The 14,103-nt window shown below is 44.2% G+C and overlaps 1 non-coding gene across 1 annotated transcript; it reads right to left on the bottom strand.

Moving 5' to 3' along the window:
- Positions 1-12,099: 12,099 nt before the first annotated feature.
- Positions 12,100-12,171, bottom strand: trnag-ucc (transfer RNA glycine (anticodon UCC)). The gene has a single exon. It is a non-coding gene; the product is annotated as a tRNA-Gly (tRNA).
- Positions 12,172-14,103: the final 1,932 nt, after the last annotated feature.

Genomic DNA, 14,103 nt, shown 5'->3' with positions numbered 1-14,103 from the left:
ACAGTTAATGCTGATTTATTACCCAGCACCGTGAACCCTCTCAGTGTGCAATGATATGGCTCCTAATTGAGTATTTGACAGAAATTCGAAAGGACTATACCGAACAGCTCCCTTGATCAGCTCCACTGGTCATGTTAGCAAAGAAATCTGGCAAATTGGCAAGTGTGATTTTCCTTTCAATAAATACTGTTGACTCAGTTTGACTGCAAACATCTCTTCCTAACGTTGTGTTTTACTCATTTTAAATGGTGTCTAGCATTTTCCAAATGACAGCAAAGACATTAGAGCAGATAGCAGCAATTTAGTCCATCAAGTCAGCGACAGCTGTCAATGATATCTCGGCTTATTTGTATAATCCTCAACTCAACTTTTTGCCTTATCTCCGTGGCCCTTGATTGCGGGCTGACTAAATAACTGTCTATCTCAGCCTTGAATGTACTCATTCTTGACAGACTTCTATTGGATCCATTTCCACAGACTTGCTATCCTCTGAAAGAGAGAATATTTTCCTCACGTCAGTCTCACATGTTTGACCCCATCCGCTGTGATAAGGCCCACTGGTCCCACATCTTCCCAGGTGTAAATCAGAGCACAATAAACACCCGAAGCTCGGTCTTAACTCTGCAGAGCCAGCTGTGAGTATTTGAAACATTTTCATATCTTGACCTCAGATGACACAAACAGACATGAATTGCACATTAGATTTGCCAAAAGCGAAACTTCTTCAAGATCACATAGAATCATAGAGTCATAGAGATGCACAGCATGGAAACAGACACTTTGGTCCAACTCGTCCATGCCGACCAGATATCCCAACCCAATCTAGTCACACCTGCCAGCACCTGGCCCACATCCCTCCAAACCCTTTCCATTCATTTCCCCATCCAAATGCCTCTTAAATGTTGCAATTGTACCGGCCTCCACCACATCCTCTGGCAGCTCATTCCATACACGTACCACCCTCTGCGTGAAAACATTGCTCCATAGGTCTCTTTTATATCTTTCACCCCTAACCCTAAACCTATGCCCTCTAGTTCTGGACTCCCCGACCCCAGGAAAAAGATTTTGTCTATTAATCCTATCCATGCCCCTCATAATTTTGTAAATCTCGAGAAGGTCACCCCTCAGCCTCCGACGCAGCCGGGAAAATAGCCCCAGCCTGATCAGCCTCTCCCTGCAGCTCAGATCCTCCAACCCTGGTAACATCCTTGTAAATCTATCCTGAACCCTTTCAATCTTCACAACATCTTTCCGATAGGAAGGTAAACAAAATTGCACGCAATATTCCAACATTGGCTTAAGCAATGTCCTTTACAGCCCCAACATGACCTCCCAACTCCTGTACTCAGGACTCTGACCAATAAAGGAAAGCAGACCAGATGCCTTGTTCACTATTCTATCTACCTGCGACTCCACTTTCAAGGAGCTACGAACCTGCATTCGAAGGTCTCGTTGTTCAGCAACACTCCCAAGGATCTTACCATTAATGGCATAAGTCCTGCTAAGATTTGCTTTCCTATAATGCAGCACCTCGCATTTATCTCAATTAAATTCCTGCTGTCACTTCTCAGCCCATTGACCCATCTGGTCGAGATCCTGTTGTAATCTGAGCTGGCGATGAAAGGACTGGACCAATACAACAACGTTTTTATTTTCTCGATCCATTACTATGTTTATTAATCTCTCTGCACATGTAAATGGATCCTTCCCATCCACTTTAATGGATTAAATTCCCTCCAGTGTGGCCCCTCGGCCCTACCAGTCCACAATGACCCTCTGAAGAGTAACCCACCCAGACTGATTTCCCTGTGAGTAATGCACCAAACACTATGGGCAATTTACCACGGCAAATTCACCTGACGAACACATGTTTGGACTGTGGAAGGAAACCCAGGCAGACAGGGGGCGAATATGCAAACAGCACACAGACAGTGGCCCGACGTTGGAAGCAAACTTGGGACCATGGTGATGCGAGGCAGCAGTGCTAACTGTTGAGCCACAATTATCTCTCATCAACGCGTGTAATTCAACTGGATCTCCCAGCATCCTACTCCGTTCTGAACCATGAGAGGGGGACAGCGAATGCTGGGGTCAGGCTGCGGACAGAGCAAGCCAAATACTGGTGTTTCAGGTTGGAAACATTCATTTCATGAGATGTATTAAGCACAGGAGTTAAATGTGTAGCCGTGTCCGAGTGGGAAAGATGATGGGTTAGAAATCCATTGGGACTACCCCACGCGGTTTCGAATTCTGCCGACTACGTTTTCAATGATTCCAAAAGGACGATTTCGGGCTCAAACTTGAAAAAAAGAACAAGCTCAACAAACAATGTCATTTATAGCGGCAACATGACGTCCCAACACTTGTACTCAGTACTTTGAACAATAAAGGAAAGCATACCATATGCCTTGTTCACTATTCTACCTACATGAAAATGGAGTTGTTCGATTTGATTTTGTAACCTCGAGTTCTTAATCAGAACTGTGCCACGATCAAAACCTTGACCGTTTCTCTTCCCACGGATCCTGCTGGTCGCATCGAGTTTCTGCAGTATCCTCTGAATGTACTGTGCAAAAGTGCAACTTTACATTCGATTCCGTTAATCACAGTCCTCCATGTCCTGACCCTGGACGGTGGCAAGTTTTCTTCCTGTTCGTCAAAGCGCCCATCCCCACCGCTCCCTCCCACATCATTATCAACAGCCGCAGGAAATCTCTGGTTCACCTTCTTCGCTCCAAAGTGAAACTTACCAGCCTCTGTACTCTCTCCTCATGAAGGGAATTCTCATACCCGGACATGGCGGAAGACAGAGGATAGTGAAGAGATTTGGGGGAAATATTGACATTTGAGAGCGGAACAATTTAAGGAAGCAAACATGGAAACCAGTCTCCAGCTTTGTGGATCTTCAGAAACTTTTTGGGAAGTGGAATCGGAGGGGAATGAGCAAGGGTGAACTGTCGGACTGAGCAGAAACTGTCAAGACAACTTCCCCCTCTTTAAGTGGACGGGACATTAACTCTGATGTTCTCGGGACATGAACTGATCTGAGACATTGAAAGATTTCTCGTTTTTGTATATGAGGACTCCAGGACATTGAAAAAGCTCGGGCCAGACAAACACTGAGAGGCTGGAACCCAGACTGTCCCGATTGTGGGAGAGAGGCTTCCCAGTGGCATGGGTACGTCTGCAGTGAGTGGGATCAGACTGTTCCTAGGTCTTAATAATGAGCGTCCCAGGCTTTACTTTGGAAAAATACTTCTGATAGAGGACAGTGTCATTCTGGGAAGGCAGACTGAAGTTGAGATTCAGTAACCGCCTACTTTGGAGGATCGTGTGATGTGCTGGATAGCACGTGACAGCGCATTAGTCTGCTGAATGAAAGATAGCTGATTCAAGAGCCCCCAGGGCGACAGCGATTGCTGCCCTTAATGCATCTGTTTGCTTTGCTGCACTGTTTCGGTTTCTAATGAGGTCAACAGATATTCTCCAAATAGAAACACTATCGTGTGATTAACCACAATGACATTTCCGCATTGCTGTCAAGATTAATGTCAAGAACTGTGACTTGTGGGAATCTGAAACCAAAAAAGAAACTGCTGCAGAAACGAGCCAATTTGGGAGGACCTGTGGGAGAAAACACAGCGCTAATGACGTTCTGAAACATTGCCTCTTATTGTCTCTCCAGAAATGCTGCTAGACCTGATGAGGTTTTCTTGCAAGTTCTGTTTTTATTTTAACTGAATGCCCATTCCATCCGTCAGGTTGATGCAGCCAGCCTCACCACGCACCGAAATTTTACACATTTGGAAGCTGCGAAATGATTGGATTCAAACAAACCCAATAATGATTTACTCTTCCTCAGCTCCACAAGGAAAGAGACCTGGGAAGTGAATTGCACAGTGTCGTCCTGTCGTCCTGGATGAGTGGTTAAGGCAATGGAATTGAAATTCCTATGGCTTTCACCATGCAGCCTCGAATCCTACTGATGCTGATGGAGAAATGCCAATAATTGAGAAGGGAGATTGCTCCCTGACATCGACTGGAAGAGTCAGCTTAAAAACAAAAACGGGCAAATTGGGCATGGTGGGAATATGCAACCCACTGCCTGTCAGGTTGCAGCAAGCAGAAATTTCTAGAGAAATTTGAGACGCATTGAGGTGTACACTTCTACCACCAACTGCGTTTGAAGCTGTTAGCCAACTGTTGGAAAATGAGACGAGAACAGTCAGAGACTTATGTTCGACTGGGGCAAAATTGTTCAGCCGAAGTACATTTTCTGTGCTGCAGAAATCTTTGACATGCTGAGGTGAGGTGGTCGGAGAAACTGGCAGATGTGAAGCACGTTAAACTGGTCTCATCCTGACATCTCTCCTGCTCTCGGGGGATTTGTCTGTCTGTCCACCTGTGTGGATGAAAATGAGGATGATTTCCTCAGGGCGATGACCATAGAGTGTGACCACGTCAAAGTTCAGTCCTATGATTATGTCATTTAAAGCACAGGGCGTATCTCATTGAAATTTACCCTGGAAACATCAGAACATGTAAGGTTAAGTGCCTCATGCTGGAAACTGGGACTAGAGTAGATGAATATCCGGTCTCCCGCACTGCAGATAGGCGGAAAGGCCTTTTCCACGCTGAAAGGAATGGAAGAAAGAACGAAATTGATGTGCAGCTAAAATGATCACAAAAGAAAAAATAAGAGGGGATTCATTAAGGAAACATGCAGCGCCATATTTCAATTTCCCTGGACGTCTAGTGGTTCGGATTCAGTACTCTTACTGCTGTGGCAATGGGAGATTTCCTCTGACCGGTTATCTTGTTGACAGCCTTCCCAAAGCAGGGAATGTTGTATGGTGCTGGCAATTGATGGAGTTTTGTCACAAACAGTATTCAGACTAGCGTAAAACAAATAAGTGCGAATCGTTGAAATCTGAATCCAGAACAGGAATTGACAGACAAATTCAGCCGGCCTGACAGCATCCGTGGAGAAAAAGAGATTTAATGTTTCATATCGACAGAATCAGGTTACTTGTGCATTTTATTGTTTTAATTCCTGGGTAATTGCCAGTTTCACTTCACGAATCAGCATACATATCAGAATCTCTCATTAGCTGACAAACGTCATCTGTAAAATGAAAAATGTCATATCAGCTGTAATGCTGTTGCTGTTCTCCTGAGTTGGTGAAAGTCTGGCCTTACTCATTACCTTTATCTTGTCCTTTCTGTCCATGAGCAACAACGTTGAATGGAGAGCTTCTGTTTTCAGTGTCTACCTTTGTATGCTTATTTATTTGTCTCCCTTTGTCTCTCTATACCATCTCACTCTCTTCTACATTCTCCCACTCTCTGTCTGTCAATATCCCTCAATTTCTATTCCATCTCTTGGAAGAGTCTGAAATTCGGTGACAGATTGAGAGTATACCTGTTTCGTGGCTTTCTCCGCCTCCCCCCCAACCCGCTACCCTACCCCCCCCCCCCCCCCCCCCCCCCACCCGGCCAGAGTGTGTAGAACTGGGCTCACAGTCTCCAGGTAATATCTCTGTCACTTAGGTCTGAGGTGAGGTGACGTTTCTTCACTCAAAATACGATCATTTACAATTGTAATTAGAATTCCTAACCGACCAGAAGAAAAGCAGTTTCTCTCCAATTATAGGATTTCAATGACATCATTGCAGTTTGCCTAAAATTAATGAATGGTGACAGCAGACAATGAGAGCTGTCATCTCGCAATGGATGCGTTATTACCACAACATTTCCTGGCAAGTCTGCAGTGTCTCCTGCCTCACTTCATTATTTAAAAAAGACTTGCTGTGACAGCGAGAGACTAAAAGTAGAAGCGATGGAGAGATCATTGTTGAGCAGTGTACAGAATCTCGGCGTTGGGTCAGCAGGATTGAACATTGACTAATGGGCCTACAGCAGGCGGCAGGGCTTGGTCTCACCAAATAACAACGGGCTGAGCTCAAACACAAGAAGCATGCTGAGCCCTCACTGTCGCGATATTGGATCAACAACACGGCTTTTGCAATAAGTTTATGCAATGGACTTTCAATGTACGGAACATTTCAGAGCATTTGACACCATACTCGCCTGGTTATTACCAGATGCTTTAACTGACAGAGCCACATACGGTGATCTTCAAATCCATATGTGCATTTAATTAACTATTTGATCACAGTAACTCGGACTTCCTTGCAGTAATAAAGCTGCTCGATGAGAATATATATCAACCTGCGCTTATGCAGGAAAGAACAGGTCACAGCTGGTCTTCCTTCAGTGAAAATGCACCGAAAGGGGCAATCTCTTCTTGCTTTGCTTTCAAACTATTGCCTTCCCCTCTGTAATCTGACAGGGTAAAGGGGAAACGTTCATCCTCTCGGGGCCGATAAAATGCGTGAATATGCACAGAGGGAATCTCATACCAAAAGATCAGGGTAATTGTGTTGAATTTACCAGGAGTGGTGTGTGAGTCGGTGTTAACAGTGAGTAGTAAGGACTAACCCATTAGCACTGACGTTGAGCCTTGCACCAACAGCATCAAACCCTCTTCTTGCCTCACGTCTCCTGGTCATCATTGACTTTCAGTTTATCCTACTCCCCCTTCGAAACTTCTCACTTGTTCCAGAATACTTTCGGGTTTCCTCTTCGAAATTGCAGCCGTTTGAAACGAATTTCTGGAGTATGCACGTCACTCTCTGGGATCAGCTTGACTGCCCATCCATAATTACTCCAGAGCTTGAGATGGTAAGTTACTTGACAGAATCGTGGAAGTACTCAGCACAGAGATGCATCCGTGATTTCGCGAGGGAGGGAGTTCCGAGAATTAAAACAAACGACATTGAAGGAACAGTGAGATAGTTTCAGCTGAGAAAGGCGAGATCCTTAGAGGCGATTTGCGGTGAGAGGTGTCTCGTGTATCTGCCGCAATGATCCTTCCAGTTGGATGCGATCAATCACTGGATTGATTCTGGCAGATCCGTGTCTGTGCTCTGTGTGGAAGCAGGAAATAGTTTTCATTCAGATAAACCAAAAGAAGAGAAATAAATCTTTATTTCCTGAATGCGAATTGGATCCAAGTCTGTGCGATTCAAACTCAGACTCTGAAGCAGGGACTCCACTGATGCTGACAATAACCCTTGACCTAACCTGTCCAAACTTTTGTGCCTATTTTCTTTCTCCCCACATTTTGAAGCACCAGTCCTTGCCGTGAGTGGTGAAGGAGCTAACTCCTCCCTCGCAGAAACACATTTGGGGCCAGAGACCCATATATCTGTCCCGCAGCGGGTATGACTTTGCTCCGAACAGACTGGGTTTGCTGTGTGGGACTGAAACTGTGTTCAATCACACACAGACGCGGTGTATCAGCTGTGGATGTGAAGAAGGTTGGGGCGGATTCAGACCCATTCTGGGAAAGAGACTAGATCCGGAATTCAGGGGAGCTTAGTGTCACAGACAGAAGGCTGGAGAATTGGGTTGGGAACAGAAGATGGGAGTGAGTTCCTGGATCAACCAGCTCTCTGTTCTGTGGGCGTTTGAATTCCCCGTTCGACCAGATCACATCTCAGCCACGCGAAAACCTCACTATCCTGCCCCACCCCACCCCTGTTACTGACAATAAACTGTTCATTACGTAAACCCACGTGCACGCAACAGCATCATTTTTCGAGTGAATTGAGGGAAGTGTAGGGAAAGTTCCGTTCGGTTTCATTCAGAGCATTCTAAATCAGTTACTTTTGTTTCAGCACTATTTGACATGGAGCCATCACTCTCAATCCCCCGAGCATGTGGCCATTTGCATTCCACGGCTCTGGATATTTTGGTTGGTGCATGGTTGGAATGGAACCTCACGTTTTGAAAGGGACATTGTTTATCGTATATTCGGCTGAACTGGTAAACGTGTCTCTGGCACTTCTGGTACAGTGGAAACAATTGTCACTCAGAAACCAACACATGATCAAAAACAGTGGTAACAATGTGTCAACAAAATCTGCAACAGCGAGCGAATGCGCTCTTGTGTGGGGTTGCAACATTGCAAATTGAATGGAGAGCTGTGAACCTATTAACAGATAAAAGTGCCCCTACATGAAACTGCATTTGCAAGACTTCTCCACTCACTCATTCTATCGATGCCTGTTTGCAAAATTCCACATCCTTATCACAATATGCTCACCCACCTATTGTGTATCGCAGCATTTCACTCTGCCACTTCCTCCAAGTCATTCGGTCAGATAAAACATTAAATCCGATGACGAACCAGTCTGGATTTCACTAAAACTATCTTTCCAACTTGAAAACTGCTCATTATTCTTGATTCGGTGATTTCTGTTAAATAGACAATGGACAGACAATGCTGCTTTATGACCCAACACCGAGAACTCCTTTATTGTGCAACGGAATTTTATATATCCCCTTATTGATTGCTTGCTAAAATTTAAATGAACTTTACTGAGCATCGTCCTTCACCAAGTCTGCAGGTCATTCTACCAAAGAAATCTCTTAAATTGTCATCGTGTGTTTTTCCTTACAAAAATGATGTTGACTCAGTTTGACTGTAATCGTCTCTTCTAAACTTGCTGCTTTTCTTAATTTGCAATGGTGGTTCACATTTTCGAAATGACAGCAAAGACATTTGAGCAGATGGAAGCAATTTAACCCATCAAGTCAGCGACAAGTTTCAATGAGATCACGGCTGATTTGGTTAATCCTCAAATCCCCTTTCGGACTCATCTCTGTGGCCCTCGATTCCCTAAGTGACCAAATGCCTGTCTTTCTCAGCCTTGCATGTATGCAGCCTTGACAACACTCTGTTGCAAACAACTTCACAGATTTGCTACCCTCTGAAAGAGAAAATATCCTCCACACCTAAGTATTACGTAATTGGCCCCTTCCGCTGTGAGGAAGCCTTCTGGTGCCACATTATCCAAGGTGTATATCAGAGCAGAAAAAACCCTCAAGGTCGGTCTGCACTGTCCAGTGCCAGCTCTGAGTGTTTGCAGCATTGTCTTTTTTGACTTTTGAATGAACAAATAGACCTGAATCTTCTTAAAAAACACTTCAGTGACTGTAATTTCGCTGGCAGTGTCGTGCGCTAGAAAGTCGAGTGCTTGATCACAAATACATCACTCTCAAAATGTTACCTCTGTTTCTCTTTCCACAGTTACCGCTGCGCCCGTAGGTTTTCTACAGCATTCTGTGAATTTACTGTGTACAAGTGCTGCATTTCATTAAATTCCTTCAATCACAGTCCTCTGGACACTGACCCTGTTCAGTGACAATACTTCCTCCTGATCGTCAATGTGCCAATCCCCACCGCTCCCTCCCCCATCAAGATAAACAGCTGCACAACATCTTCAATTAACTCTCTTGGCTCCAAAGAAAACCTCGGGAATCTCTCCAAATGCCAGGAAATCTCGACCCTGGACATGGTGCAAGGCAGAGGAGTGTTAAAGAGATTTTGGGAAAATATCAATTGGGAGTTGGAAAAAAATGTAAAAGAGGCAAAGCATATAACCCAGTCTCCAACATTGTGAATCTTCAGAAACTCTGTGAGAAGTGAAATTCAAGGAGAATGAAGAAGGGTGAACTGCCCAAATGAGCAGAGACAGTCAAGACCACTACCCCTTCTTTAAGAGGACAGACCATTAACTTTGATGATTCTCTTTCCCCTACATGACAAATACAAACCTCATCGAGACTCCGGGACAATGAAAAAACTCGGGACTGCACAAGGGACAAGAAGGCTTGAAGGGAGGTGGCCCCAGTTGGAGTAGAGTTGGTGCTCAGTGACATGGGTGTGTCTGTCGTGGATGGGATAAGATTGTTCCATAATGAATGTTCCAGACTTTATTTTAGAAAAAACAAAACTGATAAGAGGACACTTCTCGGTCTGGGAAGGACAGACTGAAATCCGTCACAGCCTGCTTTAGATGTTCGGGCAAGGTTTTAGGTTGGTAGTTTCAGCGTATTAGACCGTTAAATGAAAGGCTGGTGGTTCAAGACCTCAAAAGGCGACAGCGATCGTTGTTGTTAAAGCAACAGTTTTCTCTGCTGCAGGGTTTCTTGTTTCTAATGGGGGCAGGGAAATGTTCCTCAAACGGAAAATTTCCGTGTGAAGAACCACAAAGAACTTTCTGCAATGGTTTAAAAGTTAATGTAATGAACTGTGGCCTCTGGGAATCTGAAACAAAATCAGAAACTGCTGACAAAACTATCTGGTTTGGCAGTACCTGTGGGAGATTATTGAGTTCTGATGAAGTTGTTAAATATTGTCCACGATTCTCTCTGCATGGATGCTGCCAGACCTGCTGAGTTTTGTCGTGGAAAAAGTCTGGAGAATCACCAGGAGACATAGAGTGTTCTTCAATAGGTCGGTCTGTTATTTGCAAGCGAAAAACCGTGACACCGAGAAAGCAGATTCTCGAATGCTCTCGAACTTCATTGTCCATGGTTTTTTATACATTTTCCCATGCTTTGTTTGCTTATCAGCATGTCCAAATGTATTAGTCAAAGGACCTCACACTCGCTACACAATAAACCAGTGATGTTAGTTCCCATCATCTCTTTAATTGTTCATTCGACTTAACGTTATTCTCATGTGACGATTAGATATTTAATGTCAGCTTTCGCAACAATGGTCTTTCATTCCAGACCCTACTTCATATTTTCCCGATGCCATAATTTGTTATTTATTGTCAATAATCTCAATCAGGCTGACTCTATTAACTAATAATTTGATACTTAATGTCATGCCCCAAATATTTATGTTCCCAATCGAGTCATAATGATACTTAACAGGAAGCCTAACTTTACTAACTGTAATCTCATCTCACCAACGAGACCTTTCAGCGTCAACCTTTCTTTGCTAATTGGTGTGAGAGAATTCCACTATTCTTATCTCATCCTGTATTCTACAGACCCCTTGCAACACATCGCCAGTGGGGTTCATGCTTTAAGCCTTCCCTTGCTTTCATGCTATAAACCTTCCCTTACTTTCATGCTCTTTATTTTCCATAGTAACATTTTGTCATTCTGACTAATGGCAGTTATTCCTGGCACTGGATATACTGACGGTGAAGGGTCAGTGATCAGAGCGGACTGTCCCTGTAGTTCTGTTCCCGAATCTCCACCTCCCGCTCTGTTAGTAACCTCTCAGTCTCCTGGGAATTGCATTGTTCCCAATTTTGCCGTATTCCAGGCCTTTAACCTTGGCTGAGCAGACAGTCGATGGTCTGAGGAATATCATTCCCAAACGTCTCATGTCCGAGGTAATAACAATTAATAACGATGTCTGTGCATCCTCCTCTGATCTGTGAAAATCATTGTTGCGCACTGTAGGAACATTTTTTGACCGAAATTAAGGAGGTTTTGAACCAGATCAAACTCCTATTAATTAAGAAGATGGTCTAGATCCCTTTTACTTTTCTCCTGAAGGCAAATGTATGGCAATGCAATTCAATTGGTGAAACTTCCAAGCTTGAACCGAAACACAATTTACTTCGCAATATCGTTGTAACACAAACAAAATACAAAGTGTGGACTAACCCAACTCTATTGGAAAACTGAACGAAATGAAACATCATTTAACTACGAAACAGTCAATGTTCGAATATAGTAACATTGCATAAACCATACAAAACTGGTCTTCCTGCTACCGGAATGATATTGTGAAACGTGAACGGATGAGGAAAGGTTATAATGTGATGTTTGTAATTCTTAAGCTTCCAAATGGTTTTGAGGTGCGAATGTATTTTAACCTTGAAGAAATTTGACGCATTTAAACCTCCTTCCTGTCCACGTTAGAAGCTGTTGAATCTGTTCCGAATTTCCAGCGGCTTCTGTAATTATTTAAGGTTTCTGACGATAGCAATCTCTCACTTTTCCAACAAAACAAAACGAACCTTATGTTGCGAACAATATTCAAATAAGCAATGGGCAGCAGAGAGGAAAGCTTTCGAGCAACACTGCCCGGATTGTCACGGCAATTAACAGGAACCATCGCCATGAAAACCCCAAAGCAACCTGACAAATCTATTTCGCCACAGAATGCAACGTTGGTGCTCAAGACCTTTCCTTACAAAACCACAGGAAAAGCCACGACACTGCGATGGCTGGGAATCGAACCCAGTTCAACTGCTTGGAAGGCAGCTATGCTCACCACTACACCACCACCGCGCTAGCTGATAAACTGTCCCTTTTCCCAAATGGACATAACAAGGCCGTAATCGTCACCAATTGATCTGGGGCTGAAAGCAAAACAAGAAATTGCTTGTAAAACGTCAACAGGTCTGAAAACACCAGAATCAGAAGCCTTCAGCCCTTAAGAACAATCACTGGATCCAAAAGGTTCACTCCCCACAAATGCTGCCGGACCTGCTGAGTTTCCCAGCAATTTTTGTGCTGTCTCTCAGATCTGCAACATCTGCAGTTCTTTGTCAGATAGAAAACAAACGTTGACCCATTGAAGAGGATATTTGATCAGGTGATTGTCCTCTTCATCCACAGATATAGATGGGATGGAGTATAGGATCATAAAATTCTTACAGTGTAGAAACAGGCTATTCGGCTCATCATGCATCCCACCAAGTCTCACCCTCTACACTATTCCTGTAACCCCGCATTTCTCATCGCTAACCATATTACCAACGCTCACCTGGACACTATTGACTGTTGAGTGTTGCAAATCCACCCTGACCTGCGCATCTTTGGACTGTGCGAGGAAACTGGAGCACCCGGAGGAAACTCACGCAGACACGGGGAGAATGTGCAAACTCCACACACACAGTCTTCAATCAGACAGGGATCTGGGTAATTGGAGAGGTTTCAAGAGGGAGTGCAGACTGGTTTGTGAATGATGGGCCGAAAGCCTGATCTCAGTGCTGTAAAGGCTCCACAGTAACATGATTCCCTACATCCAGCATTCAACACAGTTTGCATTTTGTTTTAATCCGTCCTGTTATTGACATTATTTTGAGTGAAATGTATAGAGAGAGGTTGTTTGCGCATTCACTCAGATCTGTGTTTTGATGGGTCAGGAGCAACATACAGAATAACAACTGGCGGATGGAGAATTGAATTCCCCCTCCGAATCTGCCGAGGACATGCAGGACCAGGAACTTCTCTATCACCACTCACTCACCACCCGGCGCCTGGCGGAAGAATGCTTGATCTTCCTCCTCAGGAACATCCAACCCCAGGGTATCAATGTGGCCTTTACCATTTGCCAGATTTCCTCCTCCGACCACCTTATCCCAGTTCCATCCTGCCAGCTCGGCACAATCCTCATGGCCTGTCCCACCTGCCAATCTTCCTTCCCACCTATCCGCTCCACTGTCCTCTCCGACCAATCACCTTTACACCCACCTCCATCCATCAATTGCGCTCTCCCCTCCCTTCTCCGCAGCTCCACTCCCTCCCATTTATCTGTCCACGATGGACACTCTCAGCCTCATTCCCCATGATGGTGTTTTGCCCGAAATGTCGACTCTCCTGCTCCTCGGATGTTACCTGACCTTCTGTGCTTTTCCTGCATTACTCTAATCTTGACACTGATCTCCAGCATCTGCAGTCCTCACTTTCACCTCGCATGACTGAATTCCTGCCCCTTACAGATCGAATTGGGTCTCGTGTTTTCATCATGAATTTCATTATGTTTAATATATTTTATTTTAAAAATCATCGCAATATATTGATGCACTCATGAGCATGTAATGCATTTGGACAGAACAATGCCTCCTTTCTCTGTGAACAATTAGAATTAAAGGAAACGGTTTGAAGAATGTTTTCTTTCACAAAAGAGTTATAATTCTCTCTGAAATAAACACAGACCATTCATAGGAATCTGATAAGGTCATGCAACATCTGCCGAGAGAAGGGAAAGGTTAGCTCATGTGTTACGAGAGTAGGGGAATTCAGCAGAGCGGTAGGAAGTTAGAAAAGTAATAATTACTGAACAATTGGAATGGGGTTAACGCTGAAGAAAAAAATGAGAGCCTGTTTAACATGTTCAGTCTGTTCCAATCAAAGCTAAACTTAGATTTCATATCCAGTTTCCGTGCAATCCACATATCCCGTGACTCCCTGAGAAACCAGCAATCTGTGCCTTCC

Source organism: Chiloscyllium plagiosum, unplaced genomic scaffold (assembly GCF_037043375.1).
Source record: "Chiloscyllium plagiosum isolate Xiang-an unplaced genomic scaffold, Cpla_swu_hap1 HiC_scaffold_48, whole genome shotgun sequence".
Classification (NCBI taxonomy): Eukaryota; Metazoa; Chordata; class Chondrichthyes; order Orectolobiformes; family Hemiscylliidae; genus Chiloscyllium; species Chiloscyllium plagiosum.
This window is presented reverse-complemented; position numbering and strand designations above follow the sequence as displayed.